The 25571-nt window shown below is 49.6% G+C and overlaps 1 long non-coding RNA gene across 4 annotated transcripts in view; it reads left to right on the top strand.

The window, feature by feature from the left end:
- The window catches only part of LOC120384403, a 37138-nt gene extending 14530 nt beyond the window's left edge, over positions 1-22608 (top strand). For 3 of the 4 annotated variants that reach the window (XR_005588857.1, XR_005588856.1, XR_005588855.1), the window contains 2 exons: positions 21478-21557; positions 21947-22608. This is a non-coding gene — a long non-coding RNA (uncharacterized LOC120384403). Of the gene's footprint in view, positions 1-18196; positions 18614-19154; positions 19370-21477; positions 21558-21946 lie in introns of those variants that run through there. The other variant, XR_005588858.1, reaches the window with a different exon arrangement.
- The last annotated feature ends 2963 nt before the right edge of the window (positions 22609-25571 follow it).

The raw sequence follows: 25571 nt of genomic DNA, 5'->3' as shown, positions 1-25571 counted from the left end.
GACAAGGGATCATCCTGCCTGGGAATAGAAACAAAAGACTTTTTCAGTGTAACACTGAAGGGGAGAGGCCCCCTGAATCCATTCACTGAGGAAACATCTTGCTGAACAGGGGTGTTTCATGAAAATTTGGAGCCTGGTTCCTGTGACACTAGCACAGGATTCTGCAACAGACTGAACTTGGGGGGTGGGGGTGGTGATTATTTTGCCAGCTAGGAAAGGGAACTATTGATAAGTGTGGCCCTAGTCTGCATTTCATGATTTTGTTTTGTATTGTAACCACTGGTTTCAACCGCTCTCTTGTTTCTAGTGGACTCTGTATTCCCTCTAAAATAAACCTTCTCTTGTTTCACTGCAAGTGCTGTGTGGTTCACAGGAGCAATGATTTAAGGTGAAACTGGTAAAGTGGGATATGTTGCTCCTTTGGGGTCAGAGGCTCTGGGCTTTCTGGGAGTAGCAGCATCCTGGGCTGGATATCACAGGGGATTGCTTCAAGGGGACTGGGGTGCACCTGTGAGGCAGAAGGGCCGGCCTAACCCTAGGAGAGTGCTTGAGTGGCTAACAGGCTGGGGGGTTAGGGAGCTGACCCCAGGCACCACGGCAAAGCTCCCTCTGGCTAGAGGGTGACTCACAGTCCTGGGTACCCCAAGAAAATCACAGGCAGCAAAACCCCAGACTTAAGCGCCTAGGTTTGGGGTTTAGGTGCCTAAGTCTCAGTTTGAGGCTTCACTGAGATCCACAAACCTCCCATGGGCCCATGTAGGCGCCTACACTCATTTGGCACCTACGTATTCAGGGAAAAGTTGCTTACACACCTTAGTTTGTGTCATGGGGCAGGTGCCCTGCTGCCTCCCTCTAGGCGCCTGGGTATTAGCTCCTGCCTAAGCCCCAGTGCGATCTGTGAATCGCGGGAAGACAGGCGCCATCTGACTTGCATGCAGGGCCCGATCCAGTAAGCGCGCTCAGAGGCCACCTATCGGAGCAGGTCCCATCAAAGTCTGGCTGCCAGAGAAGGAGGTGGTGGTGTTCACCGTATGGCTTCTAGCCCACTGGTAGCACACTCAGCTGCCTGTGGGAGCCCAAGGTTCAATTCCTCCATTTGCTTGTGGGGGAGAAAGGATTTGCACAGGGGTCTCCCACCTCTCATGACAGGTTTCCTAACCGCTGGGCTAAGGGATAGTCTGATGGAGGAGCCCTCGGTTTCAGTTGTCCTATGCTGGATCAACACCAAATCATTGGAGCAGGGGGACTGGGTCCTGGATTTCCCACCTCCCAGGTCAGTCCCTACCCACCAGGCTTCACAGTCATGCTCTCTCTGGCCCAATGACCCCTCAAGCTGTGACTCGGTGTGGGGGGAGGAATAGGGAGGGGATGCAGTGAGGTTCTGCACGCTGAGAAGGAAGTGCTGCTAGACACAGCCAAGCAGAGGGACGGAGTAAGTCGTCTCCGGTCCAGGGTTTGAGCGAGAGGGGAGGAGAGTGGAGGCTGGCAGGTCGCACTGGAGATGGTAGGTCTAGCTCCTTCTTCTACCCGGGGATGTGGCTGGCTTCACCTGCGCAGTGTTTAGGGAGGAGTGAGGCAGGCAGAGGAGCTGCTGCTCACAAGGGAGAGCTACCAGCTGGCTCCTTAGCGACAGCCCCCACCCTCCGCCCCAGACACCTCTGAGTGTGGGGACAGGGGACAGTGCCAGGAACAGAGACCCCAAATGGCCCCCAGAGCAGGACCCTGCACGGGCAACAGGGACGATGTCCTGACAGTGCCCCACAGACCCCCACAGAAGGAAACTCCAGGTGGTGAGGGGGGTTGAGTTCTGTCCTGTGCTCAACTGACCAATATTAATTGAAATGAGACCACCCAGCTTCAACCAGCAGAGCCCCCTGCCCAGCCCTGAGCTGTCAGGGGAACACCCCCCACCATCACCACTGCCCAATCTTAGCAGTCGGGGAGCCCCCACCCCACCACCCAGCCCTGAGTTGTCAAGGGAGTCCCCCCGCTGCCCACCTGAGCTGAGGCCTCTGTTGTCAGCAAATATCTGTGAAATCCCCTGGCAAAATGTGTATCTCATATCCCTCTAGTGCTGGCCCATATGGAGCATGACAACCTGCTCCTGCTATTGGTTCCTCCATTAGCTCAAGTGGCAGAGGTCTGTGCACTGGATCTCAGGATTTTAACCCTGCTGATGATCCATATTGGTGTCACTATGGTGCCACGTGATGGATCTTCTCTTTCTTACAGTTTGCTTTATAAAAATGTAGGAAGTTACAGACACAGACACTCACAAAGAAACCTACTTTAAAAGAACATCGTTAACGTTTCAGAGTTAAGCACTGATACCATAGGAAATGCCAGATCCCTTCCCTCCCTGAGTGCGCAGGATGGACCTATGCTAGGGAATGAATCCAGGTTGTACAGTGAAAAAAGCTGTTGTCTGTAGGAGCCCTACCCCACCTGTTGCAGGTGCTGGACGGTGTGATGAATGAGGCAGGGGGTTGCAAGAAGAGAAAGGAGGGTTTCAGGGGTAAGGCTGTTGACTGCCACCCTGGAGAATTGGATTCTATCCCTGCCTCTGCCCCAGAGTTCCCATGTGATGCTGGCAAGTCACTAAAACCAAACCTTTCCCAGGTGGCCACTGAATGTGTGTTCCTCACTTTCTGGGTACTCAGATTGAGACCCTGGGGTCTGATCTGCAGAAGTGCTGAGCACTCACAGCTGCAGCTAAAGTCAATGGGAACAGTGCTCTCCACATAGCACGTTACAATGCTAAATACTCCAGAAAATCCGGTCCGAGGGGGTCTCAAATGTAGAGCCCTCTGCAGATACACAGTGTATATCCGCGGATGTGGATATCTGTGGATATAACGCGGACATCCATGGATTTGCAGGGCTCTAGTGACAGTGAGTGAGACCCACAGGGCCATGGCCAATGACTGGGCCAGGAACCGCAGCAGCGAAAGAAGCAGCATGTCGGGCTGCCACTGGCAGGAGCCAGCGCCCAGCCCAGGCAGCTCCTCCGGCATGGCTGCACCTCCTCCAGCCCTGCCCACCGGGCGGGCACTGGGCTGACTGGCAGCTGTCTCTGGTCACACCAGTGTGTGCAAGCGGCGTCTCCTGACCGGGAGCCTGTCTCGCTCGTTGTCACTACAGCCCTGCAAGACTGCGGTATCTGCTTTAGATCCATGGATACCCGCATCTGTGGATATAACTGAGTATCCGCGCAGGGCTCTACTCAAACGGGACACCCCAAAATTACTTTCGGCCTTAATCTCTCTGGTCCAGCTCCTCAAAGGTATTTAGGCACCTAACTTGCAATAAAGTCAATGGCTGTTAGGCCTGGTCTACACTAGGACTTTAATTCGAATTTATCAGCGTTAATTCGAACTAACCGCTCAACCGTCCACACCAGGAAGCCATTTAATTTAACTCCAACTAGAGGGCTCTTTAGTTCGAATTTGGTACTCCACCCCGGCAGGTGGAGTAACGCTAAATTCGCACTTGCTAGCTCGAATTAGGCTTGGTGTGGATGCTAATCGAACTTAGCAGCTCCGGGAGCTATCCCACAGTGCACCACTCTGTTGACGCTCTGGACAGCAGTCCGAGCTTGGATTCTCTGGCCAGCCACACAGGAAATGACCCGCGAAAATTTGAATTCATTTTCCTGTCTGGGCGGTTTGAATCTGACGTTCTGGTTGCACATCGGGGCGAGCTCCGCAGCACCTGCAACGATGCAGAGCTCTCCAGCAGAGGAGTCCGGGCAATCCCAGAATAGAAAGAGGTCCCCAGCATGGACTGACCGGGAAGTCCAGGATCTGATCGCTGTGTGGGGCGAGGAGTCTGTGCTCTCGGAGCTGCGCTCCAACAAGCGGAACGCGAAGACCTTCGAGAAGGTCTCTAAAGCCATGAAAGAGAAAGGATACAGCCGGGATGCGATGCAGTGCCGCGTGAAAGTGAAGGACCTAAGACAAGGGTATCAAAAAGTCAGAGCGGCAAACGGACGCTCCGGAGCCCAGCCCCAGACATGCCGCTTCTACGAGGCACTGCATGCCATTCTAGGTGGGTCTGCCACCAGTGCCCCACCAGTGACGGTGGACTCCGAGGACGGAATAGTGTACCGGGACAGTTCCTCCTCCCTGTTCGCCGATGGGGAAGATGAGGAAGGGTCTTTTGAGGACGGCGCAGGCAACATCGAACCCACTCCCGCTTTCCCTGACAGCCAGGATCTCTTCATCACCCTCACAGAGATCCCCTACCAACCGTCCCCGCCCGTTAACCCGGACTCGGAATCAGGGGAAGGATCAGGCGGTAAGTGCTACAAACAGGGAAACATTTATTTTTTTAAGAAACAGGGATATATATAAAAAATAGAAATACTATATAAAAATTTTTAAATATGAAACTATACAAACAGCAGGTCTACACATATAGCAATGGAGCAATAGTCCTCTGGGGACAGTTCAAAAAAGCTCTCAGAGAGCAGCTGGAAAAGCCTCAGCAGGAGGTTCCTTGGTAGAGATGCCTTGTTGGGTGCTCCGTTGAAGCACACTCTTCCGCGCCAGGCCATCCTCAGGTACAGGGGGACCATCGCCTCGACGAGCATGGCAGCGTATGGTCCTGGTCTGTGCAGGGCTTCTGTGAGCATCCGCTCTCTCTGAGTCCTCCTGACACGCCTCAGGGTGATGTCGTTATGGAAGTGCTGCATCTAATTAGTGGAATTAGTGTACTGTTACTATTGTGAATGGTAGACTTTTACTTTGCATAGAATGACCCTCGCTTAACAGAGTTTTACTTTGCATAAGAATGACCCTCGCTTAACAGCCACGTGTTAGAGGCAACAGAGGAAAAGCATACAGGGATCTTTCCCGTTCACTGGCGGGAGGTGCCGCAAAACGGTCATCTTTTCTGCTTTGCACATTGCCTCCAGCAGGAGAGCACAGCTAAGCACTAAATGATAAGCACTCTGTACTGTAAGGCTTACCAGGACTTTGTGCAAGAGGGATGCAGCTGTCTCTCCTCGCTTGTGCGCTATCCAGTGCAATGGCGCCGCCAATGAGAGCGTATTCCGAAATCTCGGACTAGTTCTGAGATCTCCTGAGACTTGGTTCCCTCTTTGGTCTTCTTAACTGAAACTGACTAGACTGTGTTTACTGTTGGCAAACATGTATTTGTTCAAGGAAATCACCTACTTTTTCGCATCACACAGCTTCGGCTCCTTCCCGGACTGCCCCGGCATCCCCCTCGCAGAGGCTGGCTCAGATTAGACGCCGAAAGAAAAAGACTAGGGACGACATGTTCCAGGAACTGATGGCCAGCTCCAGAGCGGAGGCGGCAGAGCAGAGACAGTCGAGGGAGAGCCTGTGTCAGCAGCATTGCACACACCTGGAACGGGAGGATAGGTGGCGGCAGGAAGACCAGCAGGCGACTCAAACGCTGCTTGGTCTAATGAGGGAGCAAACGGACACGCTCCGACGCCTTGTAGATGTTCTGCAAGACCGCAGGCAGGAGGAGAGAGCCCCCCTGCAGTGCATCTGCAACCGCCCTCCAACGCCAAGAAGTCCTGTCCCCCCCTCACCCAAAGTTACAAGAAGGAGGGGCGGTAGGGGCCGTGAGAACTGTCCCTGCACCGCAGCACACCGATAATGTTCGAGACAACTCTCGCGCTGTAAATTTGTACAAGCTCTTTCCTTACAGCATCAACCAGTCCCAACTCCAAGTTCAACCCCCCCACTGTGTACTACATTATTAAAAGCGGTTTGGTGTTACTGACTGTTTCCGTCACGTTTCTGGTGTCAGAAGACTTTCTGTTGTTCTGGGGGGGGGGGGGGATTGTAATTTCAGTGCATAGCCCACAGTGCCATGCTACAGACTTGGCTGCAGGGTCAACTGCAGGGCACACACAGACTGCAGTCACTAGGCACCAGGGACAGTCTGTGTGGTGTATGCTGCCCCGGGTCTTTCCTTGATGTGCATGCTTGTGCAGGGTCCTGGTGCCTGCCATCCCCGAATGTAAAGGCAGGCTTCCCTTCACATGCACTTGGACCGTAGTCACGATCCTCCCCGGTGCCCTGAGCCCCAAAAAGAGCCCTCATCCAGGGGCAGATACTCACCCTTCCCCCACACCCCTCACCCCTTCCAACGCCCAAACCCACAGCCGTCATGTTAACCCCTATCCAAAGACGGCACCCCTCGCCCCTTCCTGCAAACCCACCCATCAGTGCACACCTTACCCAGCACAGAATGCTTCCATGTTTCAACCAAGAAACAGAAATGCAAAGTCAATGAAAGATTTATTATTAATTACTAAAACATGTCCTTAGTTTTAAAACATCCTTCGGAAGTGGGGGAAACTTGGTTTATGATCAGGCTCTCTTAAAATGAAGTGGACAGTCACAGGTTACCCTGCTCTGCGAGGAAACTCGCTTTCAAAGCCTCCCTGATGCATATCGCTTCCCGCTGGGATATTCTCTCAGCACGGGTGTCTGGCTGATCGTAAACAGCAGCCAGGCGATTTGCCTCAACCTCCCAAGCGGCCAAAAAGGTCTCGCCCTTGCTCTCACAGAGATTGTGGAGCACACAGCAAGCAGCAATAACTACGGGGATATTCTTTTCGCTGATGTCCGAGCGAGTCAGTAAGGTCCGCCATCTCCCCTTGAGATGTCCGAAAGCACACTCCACCACCATTCTGCACTTGCTCAGCCGGTAGTTGAAGAGTTCCTTTTCACTGTCCAAGGCGCCTGTATAGGGCTTCATGAGCCAGGGCATTAGCGGGTAGGCCGGGTCCCCGAGGATCACTGTAGGCATCTGCACATCCCCAACCGTTATTTTGTGGTCCGGGAAGAAAGTGCCTGCCTGGAGGCGTCTAAACAGACCACAGTTCCTGAACACACGCGCGTCATGAACCTTGCCCGCCCACCCGACGTTGATGTTGGTAAAACGTCCCCTATGGTCCACCACAGCTTGCAGCACCATTGAAAAGTAGCCCTTTCGGTTAATGTACTCGCTGGCCTGGTGGGCTGGTGCCAGGATAGGGATGTGAGTCCCATCTATAGCCCCACTACAGTTTGGGAATCCCATCGCGGCGAAGCCATCTATGATGACCTGGACATTTCCGAGAGTCACTACCTTTGAGGGCAGTTGCTCAACGATTGCGTGGGCTACTTGAATGACAGCAATCCCCACGGTAGATTTGCCCACGCCAAAGTGGTTCGCTACTGACCGGTAACTGTCTGGCATGGCAAGTTTCCAGAGGGCTATGGCCACTCGCTTCTGCACACTCAGGGCTGCTCGCATCCTTGTGTCCTGGCGCTTCAGGGCAGGGGCCAGCAAGTCACAGAGTTCAAGGAAAGTGCCCTTACGCATCCTGAAGTTTCGCAGCCACTCTGTGTCATCCCAGACCTGCAGCACTATGCGGTCCCACCAGTCTGTGCTTGTTTCCCGGGCCCAGAATCGCCGTTCCACACCATGAACGTGACCCATTGCCAACATGATCTCCACTGCCCGGCGTACCCTGCTTTCTGAGAGGTCTGTGCCACTCTCCTCACCGCGCTGCCGGAGCCTCCTCGCCCGGTTTCTCAGCAGCTGACTGTGGAAGAGGTGGACGATAAGGTGCGAGGAGTTGACAACGGCCATAAGTGCAGCGATGATCGCAGCGGGCTCCATGCTCGCAGTGCTGTGGCGTCCGTGCTGTAACCGACCAGACAAAGGCGCGAACAGATTTCCCGCCGGCGCTTTCAAGGAAGACAGGGAGGGCATGATTGACGGTTCAATGACGACAGTTACCCAAAACCACCCTCGACACATTTTTCCCCCCAGCATGCATTGGGGGGAAATCCCACAATTCCAATGGGCAGTGGGGAGTGCGGGAACTGTGGGATAGCTTCCCACAGTGCACCGCTTCCAAGTCGAAGCTGGCCCCGTGAATGTGGACTCAGAAGTTCGAATTTGTGTATTTAGTATGGATACACAAATTCGACTTCATAAGGTCGAATCCACAAATTCGACTTAACTAGATTCGAAATAGTCCTGTAGTGTAGACAAGCCCTTAGATGCCTAAATACCTTTGAGAACCAGTGCCTCTATGCCTCTGTTCCCATCTGTGAAATGGGGAGAATACCACCCTCTCATCTCCCAGGGCTGTTGTGAGTATAAACTCATTCATGTTTGTGACGCACTCAGATACTGGCATGATGAGCGCTATAGAAAAGCCTTTGGGGAAATGAATATTCTGTCTTCAGAGCAGGGTTTGTATCGTGTGCAGTAAATAAGGCTGGGGCCGGGGGGAGGGGCGGTCACACATTGACCAGTGAGGAGAAAACACACAGTTGAATAGCTCCTCATTCAGTGAGCACCGTCCATCCTCCGCACCGAGTGAGGCAGACGACCCATGGGAAAATAGGGAGGTCAAAGCACAGCCTGATAGCCAAACGTGGCACGTGCTGCCCTCTGATCAATGCCTGGGTGTGTCCCCTGCAGGCCCAGCATGCAACGCTCCATCTCAATCCAGAGGGCAGCCAACCCGTCCAGCTCAGCGCTGTCCACGGGCAGCGCCTCTGGGTGCAAGAGCCGTGTGACAATCTGTGCAAAGCAGCCACTGCTTCCAAGCTTCCGGCAAGGTGCCAATGCCACCTGGCTGGGCAAAGCTTGGGTGCCCTGGCTGGTATCTAGCCCCCCCAAGTGCTCTTGCAGGGCCTGAGCCAAGGCCTTTGAGAGCAGGTTTTCCCCCAGGACTTTACCAGGCTGTGAAAGAATCCCGCAGTGAAGAAATGCAGCAGGGATGGAGTGCAGGGTCCAGGCAGTGGGGCGGGTTCTGATTGGGCTCTAAGGAGCTGTTAGGGTGGATCCTAACCCAGCTGTATCTCTGCAGCATCTTGCCAGCGTTCCTCCTGCAGCCAGCGCGGCGAGTGCGTGGAGACCATCGGGAACTACACCTGTGATTGCTACCCTGGCTTCTCCGGGCCGGAGTGTGAACACGGTGAGGGCAGTCGAACAGGGACACTGCAGGGGGGGGGGGAGCCCCGCCGCAGGGCCTGCTACAGTCACTGCATTTACTTTCTGGAGGGTCTCCCCAGAGACGTCCTCTCGGGCGACGGCCTGGGCACCCCTCAGTGCTGCTCCTCGATTCACCAAAGAGGGGGGCCAGCCCAGCCAGAGGAGGGGCCTTTGTCATGGCTCCCCGGCCAAGGAGGCAGAGTGGGGTGGGGGTGTAGCCTCCCAAGCGCCCGCCCGCCCTGCGGCTCTAGCACGCCCGCCCCAGGCCAGCCCAGGCAGTTTGCCTCCCTTAGGGGTAAGGCTGCCCCCCATCCCCTGTCAGCTGGAGCTGCCCAAGCAGCTCAGACAGTCGCCGCTCCCTTAGGGCTGAGCAGGGTGCTTGACAAAACATGGGCATCCCTCTAGTTTAGCCCCTGAAGAGTCTAAGCCAAACCCGCAACGGGTTGAGCAGAGTCAGGATGAAGTTGTTGGCTCAGTAATAGGTTATTATTTTAGTGTTTGCTTTGCAATAGCGCTTAGAGGCCTCAACCAACATGTCAGGCCCACTGCGCTAGGCCCTGTACACTAGAGCTGGTGGTTTCAGCTTGTGAGACGTTTCATTATTTCAGAACTGGCTTCATTCCAAACCCAGATGGACAAGGACTGCACCAGGGCCAGGGACCCGAGGGCTTCCAGAGTCCCAGAGGCCAGTTACCAGCTGCCTGCTCAGGAGCAGAGCAGCCTGGGGAGTCACTGGCCCAGGCCTCTAGGAGCCCTGGGATCTCCAGCCCGGGGCAGTCTGCATGGCGGAGCTACCCCAGAGCTGCACCCCTGGGTGCTGGTCCTGGAACGTCCAGGCTTTCAGCTCCATGGCAGGGACACTGGAAGTGCCGGGAGCCCTGGCTCGGACAGGGAGCCTAGCAGACAGCAAGAGCCCCTAGACACCTGGCTCTGCCCCGAGACTCGACTCCCGACTCCCCGAGCTGGGGCTCGCGGGACATAAGAACATAAGAACGGCTGCACTGGGTCAGACCAAGGGTCCAGCTAGCCCAGTATCCTGTCTTCTGACAGTGGCCAATGCCAGGTACTCCAGAGGGAATGAACAGAACAGGCAATCATCCAGTGATCCATCCCAAGTCACCCATTCCCAGCTTCTGGCATCCCCATCCCCGCCCATCCTGGCTAATAGCCATTGATGGACCCATCCTCCAGGCACTTATCTAGTTCTTTTTTTAACCCTGTGGCTCTTGGAACACCAGCAGAAACCTGTGTGTGTTTTGATGAAAGTGGAGTCAAATCTGTAGTTGATTTGGTGAATCAGTTCTCTTCAGCGCATTGGCTGTTTCAGTCTAAGCTAAGTTTTGCAATCAGGTCTACTGAACATGGACGTAGTGAGAGATCCCTGGTGCCAAAGAATTTACACTCTAAACAGACAAGACAGACAAAAGGGGGGAGAACGGGCAGAATTGGCCACCCTCTCTGTTGCCCTGCATTGGGCTGGTGGAGGGAAATAGGTCTCAAGAAGGTTTTGAATATGAGGAATTTGGCAGGCGTGTCAGGTGTACACAAGGTTCGGGTAAGAAGTCACATTGTTGGAGGGTTTTTTTTGCCTTCTTCTGCAGCATGGGGCACGGTCACTTGCTGGAGGATTCTCTGCACCTTGACGTCTTTAAACCACAATTTGAGTACGTCAGTAACTCAGATATAGGTCAGGGGTTTGTTACAGGAGTGGGTGGGTGAGATTCTGTGGGCTGGGTTGTGCAGGAGGTCAGACTAGAGACAGACAATCATAATGGTCCCTTCTGACCTTAAAGTCTATGAGACTGGAGAGATTCACTTTGTACATCTGCCCTAGTGCACCGGAGAATCTGTTCCTCTTTTCTACATCAGTTCTTTTACTGCCCCTGATCATCATAGTATCTGAGGCCCAGATTTGCAAAGGTATTTAACCATTGCTCCACTCAGCACTGGCAGGCCTATGTGACTTAGGAGCCTCTCTCACTGGCAGTCAATGGGGCACTAAATGACTTTTGAAAATGAAATGTAGGCTGCTAAGTCACGTAGACTTTGCTCCACTCAGCACTGCAAGGTGGAAATACCTTTAAAAATCTGGGCTTGAGCAGCTTCCAGCCATGCATCAAGCCATGTGACAAACACCTGCCAGGTGTGGTCCATTCTCTCTCTCATCCTCTCCCAAGAGGGGGAAGTATGTGTGCAGTGGAGCATTTAGAGGGGTTTTTAATGCATTTAACTGACACCCACAGCTGAACCTGATGCTTGTGTAAATACAGATGTTCAGCAGTTGTCAACAGAATTACTGTTTTGTGGAGGAGGTGAAGGTTGTAGTCAGTGCTGCAATCTGGTGCCAGTTCCAAGCATCGGGAAGCAGTGCGGCACCTCAGCACTGCTGTGTGCTGACTGGGGTAAATGCTGATTTTGTAATGGCAACCACTGGCAAGGAGCTTTAGGCAATTTGCACATTCAGAATCCTCCTGTTATTCTATTGTTACGTTAAGAGATACAAACCTTGTAGGGTTTCTGATTTCCTTCCTCCCCTACTGAGCCAGTCCCTGCCCAGTTACAGATCCCTCCCCCTAGGCTAGGTATGGAATCCCGTTTATCCTGTGGATTGGCAGGTGCAGGGTTAATGAAGCCATTTCCCCTTGGCATGAGGGGAATTGGGAGAGGTTTTGTGAGTCTAGGGTGGAACCCATAGATGGGGTCAGTTAGGGGACGTTGCACTCGGTAAGGGCTCTGGCCAGGTCTCTAGTGTCTTGCTCTGCTAGGGATTCCCTACTCCTGTGGCAGAGTCAGCGGGCTGGCTGGCCTCATGGGAAGGTTCCCCTAGGCAGAGGGCTGAACCCAGCCCGATGACCCCACAGCTCCCAGCAGCTGGCATAGGAAGAGGAACCTGCTGGCAAAAAGGGAGGCCAGGGAAACTGCCTGTGACATAGAAGGGGATGGGAAATTAAGGGAGGGGGAGAGAAATAGCTTTTACATCCTTAAACTCTCTCTGCCCTCCCTTTATTAATCCATCAGCCTCTGTCCTTCCTTTAGAGGCAAATCTGCCCCTCTCTCTGTCCCTGCATCCCACACTGACAGGTTTTTCTTGATTTCAGATAAAGGGAGTATGATGGGTTGGGTCACAGAAACTCCCTCAAGACTGTCACTAGATGTGCTGGGATACCACTGAGAAGAAACGCCCCCCCACCAGAAAAGGCTTCTCTCCACTCCCGTCTTGCTGAACTGGACGCACCAGTCGGCTCCAGCACAGACCAAGAGGTTGGGCCACGCCCCCCCCTGCAGTTCACAGAAACTAAGATTCACTTAGCCCAGGGCTTCTCAGTAAACAGGGACTTTCCCAGCACCCAATATTCAGACTTTCTGGGAGCCTAAACCCCGAATACATCTGTCTTACTCTGTATAAAGCTTATACAGGGTAAACTCATACATTGCCTGCCCTCTATAACACTGATATAGGCATAGGCACAGCTGTTTGCTCCCCCAGTATTAATTACTTACTCTGGGTTAATTAATAAACAAAAGTGATTTTATTAAGTGTAAAAAGTAGGATTTAAGTGGTTTCAAGTAATAACAGACAGAACAAAGTATGTCACCAAGTAAAATAAAGCAAAACACGCAAGTCTCAGCCTAATACAGTAGGAAACTGAATACAGGTAAATCTCACCCTCAGAGATGTCCCAATAAGCTTCTTTCACAGACTAGACTCCTTCCTAGTCTGGGCCCAATACTTTTCAAACCAACACCGTGGCTTATGGCCTGGGTCCAGCAGTCACTCACACCCCCGCAGTTACAGTCCTTTGTTCCAGTTTCTTCCAGGCATCTCTTTGGCGCGGAGAGGCCATCTCTTGAGCCAGCTGAAGACCAAATGGAAGGGCTTCCAGGGCCTTTTATATTATCTCTTTTGTGGGCGAAAACCCCTTTGTTCTCCTGTGCAAAAATCACAGCATCAAGACTGAGTTTGTAGCCACCTGGGCAAGTCACATGTCCATGAATGATTCCGCTTTTTGCAGGCTGACACCATTGTTTACATCATACTTTGAACATTCCCAGGCAAGCTCAGATGCGGATTGGTGTCTCCCAAAGTCCATTGTCAGTTAAGTCTTTCTTGACTGGGCACTCACTCCGAATAGTTCTTTCTCAAGAAGCTGATCAAATGCTTCACTGATGCTACTTACAATAAAACACATGGAGATACAAGTACATAGCCAATATTCATAACTTCAAATACAAAAATGATACACACATACAGACAGCATAATCATAACCAGTAAGTTACAGCCTTCCTATAGACACCTTACTTGACCTCCTATGTACAAGATTTGGTGAAAGTATAGGACCTCGGTTGCAACTATGATCTATACGGACACAGTTCTTGTCAATAATGTCACAGGGAGAAATGCCTCCCACGTTGTTTTTGTTATCCGGATGGTTCCCGGGGCCCTTGTTATAATCTTGGCTGTGATTATTATTACAGAGTGCGTGATTTCAGAAAAGAGGGGTGAGTGAAATGTCTGCAATGCAGTCACTGTGCAGAGTCAGCCACAGAGCATTAGTTACACACAAGGTCCTTCTGCCTTTTCTTTCTGGGCAACTTCCCGGTCCCAGTGCATTGAAATCTAAAAGCTGTTTCAGACCTGGCTGGGACTGTTGTTCTTGGCCTGTCTGTTCTAGTTTGTGTGGAATATTAAATCACTGTATCTCAGAATTAGAAGCACATAGTTTAGGTCTCTGTCTTCTAAATGTTCCTGAAGGTCTTTACCTCTCAGGTCTCTCTTTCACAGCACTGATGATCGTTTCCTATTGCTGCATCTGTCCAATGTGCCCTGTTTATTGCTGGCTGGCTGGCATGCACGGAGCTAGTGCAACCACTTGGGAAAATGTGATGTGTGTCCTGCAGGCATATTCTTTAGGTTCTAACTTACCAAGTCTGATTTTTTCCACAGTTCCTGTCAATCGGACAATATGGTGATCAGCTGTTACAGCGTACACCTGGAGATGGAGCTCTCAGACACCTGTTACCCCAGCATTCCCCACAAACCCCGTGCTGACCATCTTGCCTGCTAGATTCTGTACCTGCAAATAAACCTTGAACTGAATGGAAGGGAGGGGAGGGGATACTGGATAACTGGAAGGGAGTTCACGGGTGTTCAGACTAAAAAGACTCCTCTCTGCCACCCTTCTTTGAGGCAGCTGAACCTGGTGATCGGTGGTGGCTTAGGCAGTCTCAGTGGCATCTGAGCCATAGGAAAATATGAGATGAACATTTATGTTACCTAAAGATTCCCCATTGTGCTACCTAGTAATCACTTTAGAGCAGGGGAGTGGAAATTATGGTCCATGGGCCAGATCTGGCCCGCGGGATTGCCAGCCTGATCGCACAGCAGGGCTAAGGCAGGCTTTCTACATGCTCAGGCCCCACATCACTCCCAGAAGCAGCTGGCACCACTTTGCTGCATCCCGTGGGGAGTGGGGGGCAGAGGGCTCCATGCGCTACCCTCACCTGCGGACACCGCCCACCGTGCAGCTCCCATTGACTGGGACGGGGATCCATGGCCAATGGGAGCTTCGTGGGTCATACCCACAGGTGAGGGCAGCATGTGGCGGAGTCGCCTGCCCCACCCCACCCCACCCCACCCCACCCCACCCCACCCCACTCCCAGGAGCCGCTGCCAGACATGCTGGCTGCTTCTGGGAGCAGCACGGGGCCAGGGCAGGCAGGGAGCCTGCTTTAGCCCCGCTGTGCACTGCTGCCACACCGGAGCCACTCAAGGTAAGTGGCACCGGGCCAGAGCCCACACCCCAAACCCTCCTGCACTCTGCACCCCAGCCCCCGGCCTTGAGCCCCCTCCTGAACCCCAATCCCCTCCCATGAGCCCCCTCCTGCACCCAACCCCCCTGCTCTGTGTCCCCCCTGCACCCTGCACCCCTCCTACACTCCAACCCCTTTCCCTGAGCCCCTTCCTGCAAACCACACCCGCACTCCCTCCCGTACCCCAACCCCATGCTCCAGCCCTACCTTCGTGGCCCTCAATTTCCCCACCTAGCTGTGGCCCTCGCCTACCCCTGCTTTAGCGGCTCATGGAACCCTTGAAGTGAAGATGCTCAGAACAGGGGCCAAAAACTCTCTTCCCTATAATTGGTTCAGCTGCTTGTCCGTCAAAGAGGCAATGGAAACATCTGCTGGGAATTGCTGTTCCGTGGGTTCAGACGGCCCCCTTGCTGAAGTCAACTAGTGTACAGTTAAGCACATGCTTAAGGGTTTGCAGGATTGAAGCCTCTATAAAGGACCATGTTTTTATAACTGGCTTTTCTTTTAATTGTTTTACACATGCTGCTCTCTGATACTTAGATTGTCTTACACCCGAGGCTAAGGCTATGCCCTTACCAAGTGTTTTAATACAATTCTCATAACTCTGGCTATTCTTGATGTCCCTATAAATACATGCATCCGATGAAGTAGGCTGTAGCCCACGAAAGCTTATGCTCAAATAAATTTGTTCATCTCTAAGGAGCCAAAAGTACCCCTGTTCTTTTTGCGGATACAGACTAACACGGCTGCTACTCTGAAACCCATAAATATGCACTCCTTTTCTGACTCTTCCTATGCTCTTGCCTGCACTGATTGAGTGGAGGTAATCCTGATTGGGTGGAGGTAATCCTCACAGAGAGGAGGAGGGTATAAATAAGACAATGGCTTCCCTAGATCCTGTCCTCCCCATCTCAACACATGGTGACAAGAGTGTGTGAAAGACAAAGAACCAACATTGAAGTGTAAGTGTGTGTGTGGGTGTGTAGAGGGGTGCGGGATGGGAGATCTTGGCCGGAAAGCCTTCCAGTCAGTATGGCCTGCAGAGAGTTTTTGGGCAGAGAGATACCTTTTTGCTTTCAAATCTTATTCAGCTTGGTAAAATTTAGGAGTTAGGATACAGTCACAATCTTCTCTTTTCTTTTCTAACCAGTGCTGACTTTTATGCCAATTTCACTTAAAATCTCTCTCTGGTTAATAAGCTTGTTCCATTGTTTTTCTAAACCAGGGCGCTTTTGGCTGGTGTGTTCGGGGGATCTCTACTCACGTTAAAGGCTGGGGCATGTTCATCACCGATTGATGGAATGACGGACTTTTAATGAGTTGACACCATTCGGGGGTGTTGGGGCCCTGAGCAGTACACGATGCACAGCTCTGGGGTGCAAGGCTGGGACTGAGGGATATGCGGGTGCCGCCCTGTGTCTATTCATGACCAGCTGGGTGTAGCATTCGTGGATTCAGCTGGGCCTGACTTTGGAGGCTGGTGGCTGAGAGTGAACCGAGCCTGGAGGGGTTCACTGTTCACTAGCAAAGCGCTGTCAAAGGTCTCCAGGCTAGTGAGCGAAGGGGACACAGCGGTTCTACAGTCCAGCTTGGGCCCTAGGGCAGTGGTTCTCAAACTAGAGCCGCCGCTTGTTCAGGGAAAGTCCCTGGTGGGCCGGGCTGGTTTGTTTACCTGCCGCATCCGCAGGTTCAGCCGATCGCGGTTCCCACTGGCCGCGGTTCACCCCTCCTGGCCAATGGGGGCTGCGGGAAGCAGCGTGGGCCGAGGGATGTTGCTGGCCGCCCTTTCTGCAGAGTTCAAATTTTCCTTGAGTTTAAATTGAGTCATTTTTATTTTTTTCTCCTTTTATCCTCCCCTTCCATTGTCCATTCTTCCCTCTTCCTTTCTGGAGTTTGTTCATGCAACAGTCATCCCCTATCTATGTAAACACCAATGCGCCCTATTATCAATTATTTCTTCATCTTCACCCTAGTTCTTCTCTCTCCCCTTTCACCTCTGTCCCTTTATGCATCCAGTCTCTCTACCCCCCTCCACACACCCACATTCTTCCATGGGGAAAACCCAGTTGAGGGTTTGGAAGGACTGGCCACTACCAGCACCCAAGACTGAAGGTGGGATGACCTCTGGTAAACTATTTAGCATGGGGGTTGGTTCCTTTAGTGTTGTTAATGTTTTCTTTGTAATGCTCATAGGGGCTTGCTTGGAAAGAGCAGTTTGGTAACTTGTAAGTGCAGGCACTACCCTGGTCATAGCCTAGTGAGAGAAAGGAGGCTGGGTTGTGGAGAATATCAAAGTGTAAATCAGGGGGCTTTGCAGTCGTAACATGCCAGTCAAGGAGGAGTGTGTGTGAGGGGAAGACAGTCTCTTCCCAACAGTGGTGATGGCTGGGAGCTTGGAGCTTGGAGCCTAAAGCAGGTGAACCAGGGAAGGGGGAAACTGCCCTGGCACGTTCTCCTTGTGCTTTGCACAAGCACAGGACCAGATCCTTCATCTTCAAGGTTACTATGGTTATGACCGGGGTTCTGTTTCTTGGCCCAGAGCCAAGTGTGGGGGTTCAGGGTGCTGTTTAGTGGCCTGTGATATCCAGACGGTCAGATTAGATGATCTGTGGTCCCTTCTGGCCTTCAGTTCTAGGACTACAGCTCTAAATACGAGAATAAGTGTACACAGTGCTACCTATTTGACTCGATTGTTCTAACAGGTCCAGGGTGTAGGGTGGTAACTAAGCACGTGAGAGGGGTAATACACAACTTGTTTGTATTAGTGTATAAAAGAGGGGTCACAGAAGGTACATCTGGCCAAGGGGGGAGTCCCACTGCTGACCGAGCTGGTGTCTATGCAGAGTCTAGGGGGTGCTAGTACAAGTGCTTTGTCACCAACAAACCCGGCCAAGTGCCTTTGCCACCGAATGAGTCTGTTGTGTTTCGGGCAGTTTGACTGAGGTCTGCTGGGGCAGCTACCTGGCCAGAGCCAGGACAACGTATGGGCCCACACAGCCAATGACAGGTGTCCTTTTATCAGAGCCCCCAGCGATCATGGAAGGGTGGAGTGATGGTTCTGGTATCTCCCATCTCCAGCTAACACTGAAATCCCTGCCTGGACTCCCCTGTACAGGAGGCTCTGGCTGTCAGTCCCTGGGTGGGTCTGCAGCGATCAGCCTAGACCACAAGATGGAGGACAGCACGGTGCCATGAAATGCAGCCAACAGGGTTAGTCCTGAGAGGGGCTGGGCACTTGCAGCTCTCACTGGTTTCAGAGGAAGATGCAGGAGCTCAGCACTGCTCAGAACTGGCCCATTGTGATGGAAGTGGAACATTCCACCGTAGGGATGGTAACCTAGACAAACAGAGGTGGGGACAGGCAGGGGGAACTAGGGATGTAAGTTTTCATAGGTGAGGGCTGCGTAAATCCCACTCCATCCAAACCACAGGGAAAGGAGCCGTTCATGACCCTGGAACTCACTGTGACAAACAGAGCCCCAGCTGGTGACTCCAGATCTGGAGTGTAATTTGACTCATTTGAGAGTTTAGAGTCAGCAAGAGCCTTCCCCCTACAGCTCCCCTAGAGGGCCCTGGGGCAGGTCACTTTGCCCAAATGACAAGGTGGTGATGACCCGCGACTCTGTTGTGATGCAGAGATTGTTGGGTCAGCCCCCAGGGGCCGCAGCATTTCACACCAGGGTGTCGCCCAGAGCACATGGCTGCTGCCTGTGGGTCTGAGTACAGGGACCAGAGTGATGGAGCAGGGCCTTCTGGGACCAACCTGCTTCCATTGCTAAAGAAGGGAACGTGAGACACTGAAGGATGAAGGAAAGTATTCTTGTAAGGAGGAAGGAAACAAGGCAGGGACAAAGCTGGGCGGGGGAGGGAGGAGGTACTGATAAGGGAGGAGGGGGGGAATGGAAGAAGTTAGTGAGAAAGAAGAACCAGGGAAGTGAGGAAAGTACAGAGAAGAAAGAGGGACAGGTAATGGGTGAGGGGAGAGACATGGAAAAGGAGTGGGCAAAGAGGCTAGAAGAGAAGAGAAAGGAGAAGCATGGAAGAAGTGGATGGGGGTAAGAACCTGGACTGATTTCTTTAGCATCAGGTAGAATCCCAATTGCCTTTGTCAGGATGTAACTACTAGGGGTTAAAAATGCAGGTATTTCTACAATTTAAAAAAGAAAGGGTAGAAGTGACCATAGCTGAGAGCTGGCATCACTTGGTTCTTACCTTTCAAGAGATTACATTGCAATTGGTCCTATTCCTGTTGATTTGATCACTGCAGCATGTCTGTCAGAAGTTCATATTGTACCAGTTAAGTACTAAGAATGCACCTTCTCCTAACAATGGAGTGGAAATTAACCAATCTGAGTGTTTTCAGGTGAAGGAAGTGAATCTATCCTTTGCTGTCAAAGGCCAGAAGTAGTTTCATAAGAAAAGAGCAAGATACATAACCAAAGCTTCTGAGGTTACAGAAGTACTGATTTGTTCCAATCAAGAATAAGGAAACCACTTATACCTACTAGATTTTTAACAGTATAGCTGATTGTATGGAGAGAAAGAGAGAAACCAATCCAACAATTCATCACGCAGAAGGTGTGCATTTATACTCCCTGTTACAAAATGAATCCAATGACAATTCCTTTTCATTTGTTGCCTGACAAAACTATGGTCTGTCAAACATTGATCTTTGCAGGAGGTCATATTTCGAGATGCAAGGATGACACTTGGCTGTAGTTTACAGGAAGGAATTAGCGGATCCATCCTTTTAAGGAGGTAAGAAATACAATACACCATTCCCATAATAGTCAATGGTTCTGGTCATCCTTTCAGGTGGAAGGAAGGTAACTGAGGAAATTTTCATCTCTCTAAAGAGCAGGAGAAATTGCTGTACTGAATAAAGCACTAAAAATGGGAGCTACCTGTTCAGATGAAAGGAAAGTAGTTGGTAATTCTAACCAAAGATGATGATCTTTGTTCCTTTTTCCTTCCCAGAGAAGGCCATGGGTTGTTCCTACAAGGATGGAACAGGGAAGTTATTTCAAAGAACAAGTGCAACTAACCAGAGTGTGAAGATGAGCATTGAGCCTGCTCTTCCATTTGCAGAGAGGAGTTGTCCAGCTGATTCTATTTGTGCCTAATTGATCATTGTTGCTTCTTTTTCAGATGTCAAGAACAAAGTGGAACTAATCATTTCTATCGAGAGGTAAGGAACGCACCTCCTCACAGCACGGGGACAGGACTTAAAGGCTCTGTTTCTATTTTCAGGTGAAAGGAAGGTCTTACCATTCAAGGGAGGATGATAAGAGGCTGCTGCATTTAAGGAAAAAAGACAGGTAAGGATACCTGGCCAGAGGAAAGAAAAGCATCTTTTACTTTTACTTCTAGTTCAGAAAAAGGCAAGCAGCCATTTATATGCTTCAGGTTTTACCCTGTGTAGCTGGCTGTACCGCAAAGAATCAAAGCCTTGCGGTGGAACATGACTGACAAGTAGGTGAGCACTGAAAGGTATCTAGAAGCCTAATGATCTGGATGCTAAGGAACCTTCTCCATTGATGACTCTTCATAGCTGCTAATGAGTAATAATAAATAAATCTGTCAAACAATGATTGCAGGTTTTGCTCTGAGATATGAACAGACCAGGTGGCCATTCCTACCAGGGAGAAGTGAGGCTAAATGGCGTGGCTGTCCCGGGCAAGGAGTTGAGAAATACCAGTCTCCAAACATCCATGTGTACATGAAGTGGTGTGGATTTTGCTTTCAGGGAGAAAAACTGTGGATGACCTTACTTGTCATGGGGAAAGTGTCAAAAGCAGACTCAGGACAAATCTGAATCAAGTCAGCAGACCATCAGACATGGAGGTAAGCATTTACGTTTCCCTGGTTGACAAATGAATCTGAGGCTAAAGCAACACTTGCAGACCAAATAAAGAGGTCACGTTGCATCTCCAGATGGAAGGAGACCAGAGGGCTGTTGTGTTCTAGAAGGAATTAATGCAAATCCAACTAGCTGAACCAGGCTTGTCAGTTGGTAAAGAAATGCACTTTTTCCCCCCTCTTAACATTCAAGTGGCAATGAATAGATTCTCACACTTTCAGATGAGAGAAATGCAGCCGATTTGAACGTTGAGGGTGTGAAAACTTCAGGAAGTTGCTAGAAGATCTGGGATATCTACAGAAAGGAAACAAGCAAAACTCATGACTGCTACCAAGAGGTAAGGAACTCACCTTACAATGGAGAAATTGATGGATCTGGTTTCCCTTCAGGTGAAAGAAATGCAGTTTGTCCGTCAGAAGTAGGAACAGTTTCTCTTGCTATCAAGAGGTAAAAGGAATGCACCTTCTCCTAGCAATGGAGTGGAAACTAACCAATCTGAGTGTACTTTCAGGTGAAGGAAGTTAATCTATCCTTTGCTGTCAAAGGCTACAAGCAGTTTCATAAGAATAAAGCAAGATACATAACCAAAGCTTCTGAGGTTACAGAAGTATTGACTTGTTCCAATCAAGAATAAGGAAACCACTTATACCTACTAGATTTTTAGCAGTACAGCTGATTGTATGGAGAGAAAGAGAGAAACCAATCCAGCAATTCATCACGCAGAAGGTGTGCATTTATACTCCCTGTTACAAAATGAATCCAATGACAATTCATTTACATTTGTTGCCTGACAAAAATAAGGTCTGTCAAACATTGATCTTTGCAGGAGGTCATATTTCGAGATGCAAGGATGACACATGGCTGTCGTTTACAGGAAGGAATTAGCGGATCCATCCTTTTAAGGAGGTAAGAAATATTATACACCATTCCCATAATAGCCATTGGTTCTGGTCATCCTTTCAGGTGGAAGGAAGGTAACTGAGGAAATTTTCATCTCTCTAAAGAGCAGGAGAAATTGCTGTACTGAATAAAGCACTAAAATGGGAGCTACCTGTTCAGATGAAAGGAAAGTAGTTGGTAATTCTAACCAAAGATGATGATCTTTGTTCCTTTTTCCTTCCCAGAGAAGGCCATGGGTTGTTCCTACAAGGATGGAACAGGGAAGTTATTTCAAAGAACAAGTGCAACTAAGCAGAGTGTGAAGATGAGCATTGAGCCTGCTCTTCCATTTGCAGAGAGGAGTTGTCCAGCTGATTCTAGTTGTGCCTAATTGATCATTGTTGCTTCTTTTTCAGATGTCAAGAACAAAGTGGAACTAATCATTTCTATCGAGAGGTAAGGAACGCACCTCCTCACAGCACGGGGACAGGACTTAAAGGCTCTGTTTCTATTTTCAGGTGAAAGGAAGGTCTTACCATTCAAGGGAGGATGATAAGAGCCTGCTGCATTTAAGGAAAAAAGACAGGTAAGGATACCTGGCCAGAGGAAAGAAAAGCATCTTTTACTTTTACTTCTAGTTCAGAAAAAGGCAAGCAGCCATTTATATTCTTCAGGTTTTACCCTGTGTAGCTGGCTGTACCGCTAAGAATCAAAGCCTTGCGGTGGAACATGACTGACAAGTAGGTGAGCACTGAAAGGTCTCTAGAAGCCTAATGATCTGGATGCTAAGGAACCTTCTCCATTGATGACTCTTCATAGCTGCTAATGAGTAATAATAAATAATTCTGTCAAACAATGATTGCAGGTTTTGCTCTGAGATATGAACAGACCAGGTGGCCATTCCTACCAGGGAGAAGTGAGGCTAAGTGGCGTGGCTATCCCGGGCAAGGAGTTGAGAAATACCAGTCTCCAAACATCCATGTGTACATGAAGTGGTGTGGATTTTGCTTTCAGGGAGAAAAACTGTGGATGACCTTACTTGTCATGGGGAAAGTGTCAAAAGCAGACTCAGGACAAATCTGAATCAAGTCAGCAGACCATCAGACATGGAGGTAAGCATTTACGTTTCCCTGGTTGACAAATGAATCTGAGGCTAAAGCAACACTTGCAGACCAAATAAATAGGTCACGTTGCATCTCCAGATGGAAGGAGACCAGAGGGCTGTTGTGTTCTAGAAGGAATTAATGCAAATCCAACTAGCTGAACCAGGCTTGTCAGTTGGTAAAGAAATGCACTTTTTCCCCCCTCTTAACATTCAAGTGGCAATGAATAGATTCTCACACTTTCAGATGAGAGAAATGCAGCCGATTTGAACGTTGAGGGTGTGAAAACTTCAGGAAGTTGCTAGAAGATCTGGGATATCTACAGAAAGGAAACAAGCAAAACTCATGACTGCTACCAAGAGGTAAGGAACTCACCTTACAATGGAGAAATTGATGGATCTGGTTTCCCTTCAGGTGAAAGAAATGCAGTTTGTCCGTCAGAAGTAGGAACAGTTTCTCTTGCTATCAAGAGGTAAAAGGAATGCACCTTCTCTTAGCAATGGAGTGGAAACTAACCAATCTGAGTGTACTTTCAGGTGAAGGAAGTTAATTTATCCTTTGCTGTCAAAGGCTACAAGCAGTTTCATAAGAATAAAGCAAGATACATAACCAAAGCTTCTGAGGTTACAGAAGTATTGACTTGTTCCAATCAAGAATAAGGAAACCACTTATACCTACTAGATTTTTAGCAGTACAGCTGATTGTATGGAGAGAAAGAGAGAAACCAATCCAGCAATTCATCACGCAGAAGGTGTGCATTTATACTCCCTGTTACAAAATGAATCCAATGACAATTCATTTACATTTGTTGCCTGACAAAAATAAGGTCTGTCAGACATTGATCTTTGCAGGAGGTCATATTTCGAGATGCAAGGATGACACATGGCTGTCGTTTACAGGAAGGAATTAGCGGATCCATCCTTTTAAGGAGGTAAGAAATATTATACACCATTCCCATAATAGCCATTGGTTCTGGTCATCCTTTCAGGTGGAAGGAAGGTAACTGAGGAAATTTTCATCTCTCTAAAGAGCAGGAGAAATTGCTGTACTGAATAAAGCACTAAAAATGGGAGCTACCTGTTCAGATGAAAGGAAAGTAGTTGGTAATTCTAACCAAAGATGATGATCTTTGTTCCTTTTTCCTTCCCAGAGAAGGCCATGGGTTGTTCCTACAAGGATGGAACAGGGAAGTTATTTCAAAGAACAAGTGCAACTAAGCAGAGTGTGAAGATGAGCATTGAGCCTGCTCTTCCATTTGCAGAGAGGAGTTGTCCAGCTGATTCTGGTTGTGCCTAATTGATCATTGTTGCTTCTTTTTCAGATGTCAAGAACAAAGTGGAACTAATCATTTCTATCGAGAGGTAAGGAACGCACCTCCTCACAGCACGGGGACAGGACTTAAAGGCTCTGTTTCTATTTTCAGGTGAAAGGAAGGTCTTACCATTCAAGGGAGGATGATAAGAGGCTGCTGCATTTAAGGAAAAAAGACAGGTAAGGATACCTGGCCAGAGGAAAGAAAAGCATCTTTTACTTTTACTTCTAGTTCAGAAAAAGGCAAGCAGCCATTTATATTCTTCAGGTTTTACCCTGTGTAGCTGGCTGTACCGCTAAGAATCAAAGCCTTGCGGTGGAACATGACTGACAAGTAGGTGAGCACTGAAAGGTCTCTAGAAGCCTAATGATCTGGATGCTAAGGAACCTTCTCCATTGATGACTCTTCATAGCTGCTAATGAGTAATAATAAATAATTCTGTCAAACAATGATTGCAGGTTTTGCTCTGAGATATGAACAGACCAGGTGGCCATTCCTACCAGGGAGAAGTGAGGCTAAGTGGCGTGGCTATCCCGGGCAAGGACTTGAGAAATACAAGTCTCCAAACATCCATGTGTACATGAAGTGGTGTGGATTTTGCTTTCAGGGAGAAAAACTGTGGATGACCTTACTTGTCATGGGGAAAGTGTCAAAAGCAGACTCAGGACAAATCTGAATCAAGTCAGCAGACCATCAGACATGGAGGTAAGCATTTACGTTTCCCTGGTTGACAAATGAATCTGAGGCTAAAGCAACACTTGCAGACCAAATAAAGAGGTCACGTTGCATCTCCAGATGGAAGGAGACCAGAGGGCTGTTGTGTTCTAGAAGGAATTAATGCAAATCCAACTAGCTGAACCAGGCTTGTCAGTTGGTAAAGAAATGCACTTTTTCCCCCCTCTTAACATTCAAGTGGCAATGAATAGATTCTCACACTTTCAGATGAGAGAAATGCAGCCGATTTGAACGTTGAGGTGTGAAAACTTCAGGAAGTTGCTAGAAGATCTGGGATATCTACAGAAAGGAAACAAGCAAAACTCATGACTGCTACCAAGAGGTAAGGAACTCACCTTACAATGGAGAAATTGATGGATCTGGTTTCCTTCAGGTGAAAGAAATGCAGTTTGTCCGTCAGAAGTAGGAACAGTTTCTCTTGCTATCAAGAGGTAAAAGGAATGCACCTTCTCTTAGCAATGGAGTGGAAACTAACCAATCTGAGTGTACTTTCAGGTGAAGGAAGTTAATTTATCCTTTGCTGTCAAAGGCTACAAGCAGTTTCATAAGAATAAAGCAAGATACATAACCAAAGCTTCTGAGGTTACAGAAGTATTGACTTGTTCCAATCAAGAATAAGGAAACCACTTATACCTACTAGATTTTTAGCAGTACAGCTGATTGTATGGAGAGAAAGAGAGAAACCAATCCAGCAATTCATCACGCAGAAGGTGTGCATTTATACTCCCTGTTACAAAATGAATCCAATGACAATTCATTTACATTTGTTGCCTGACAAAAATAAGGTCTGTCAGACATTGATCTTTGCAGGAGGTCATATTTCGAGATGCAAGGATGACACATGGCTGTCGTTTACAGGAAGGAATTAGCGGATCCATCCTTTTAAGGAGG

Source organism: Mauremys reevesii, linkage group 16, assembly GCF_016161935.1.
Source record: "Mauremys reevesii isolate NIE-2019 linkage group 16, ASM1616193v1, whole genome shotgun sequence".
In the NCBI taxonomy this organism is placed as follows: Eukaryota; Metazoa; Chordata; order Testudines; family Geoemydidae; genus Mauremys; species Mauremys reevesii.
The sequence above is the reverse complement of the archived record's forward strand: the minus strand, read 5'-3'. Positions and strand labels throughout refer to the sequence as shown.